We start from the raw sequence: 822 nt of genomic DNA, 5'->3' as shown, positions 1-822 counted from the left end.
GTGTGTGTGTGTGTGTGTGTGCGCGTGCGCGCGCGCGCGCGTAAGCCCGCATAGCTCAGTCGGTAGAGCATCAGACTTTTATGACTGAATCTTCAGAGTCAGCTGAGGGTCGTGGGTTCATGTCCCCCTGTGGGCGAAGCATTTGTTTTGATAATTTTCACGGTGGTGCTCCAGCATGACCACAGCCACTTGGCTGAAACCCATAAATATATATATATATATATATATATATATAATAGTAAATAATATATAGTATATATATATACATATATATATACATGCGTATATGGGTACAGGACAAGTAAACACAAAGAACGACCCTTCATCAGTTATTGGCTGTCTCTCTACTCCTCATTTTGAGCATTGCTTGTCTGGTTCTCCATTTTTTCTCATTGTTTATATATGTAACCCATTTGTTTAACTATTTCATATTGTTTGAACTCATTTCGTGATGCCCTGTACCCATATATGCATGTATATATATATACAGCGTTCATACACATAATTTTTCCCGTCTGGCCGTATAGCTTTTCTGTTTGTTTTCCTGTCTTGTTTTTTGTCCGCCACTTCATTCCTCCATGGCAAGGTTTAATTTGTGTATACAAATTTAATTTGCGGTCCATGGGAAGAGCCGTTTTAGCGATGCGTCCTGCCCAGCTCTTCGAAACGCCGGTGTTAAAACGGGGGTAGCTGATGAAGAAGAATGTTCTCTATGTGGCTTGTGTGTTTTCTCGTCTACGTTTTGTTTGCAATGTCCTGTACCCAGATATCCACCTATACATACAGGTGGATGTCGGTATGCACATACCTGTACGTATATAT

General features: G+C 40.8%; 1 non-coding gene across 1 annotated transcript; it reads left to right on the top strand.

The window, feature by feature from the left end:
* Positions 1-44: 44 nt before the first annotated feature.
* On the top strand, positions 45-136 carry Trnak-uuu (transfer RNA lysine (anticodon UUU)). Its single transcript is given in 2 exon segments — positions 45-81; positions 101-136. It is a non-coding gene; the product is annotated as a tRNA-Lys (tRNA).
* Positions 137-822: the final 686 nt, after the last annotated feature.

This window comes from Octopus bimaculoides, chromosome 27, assembly GCF_001194135.2.
Source record: "Octopus bimaculoides isolate UCB-OBI-ISO-001 chromosome 27, ASM119413v2, whole genome shotgun sequence".
In the NCBI taxonomy this organism is placed as follows: domain Eukaryota; kingdom Metazoa; phylum Mollusca; class Cephalopoda; order Octopoda; family Octopodidae; genus Octopus; species Octopus bimaculoides.
This window is presented reverse-complemented; position numbering and strand designations above follow the sequence as displayed.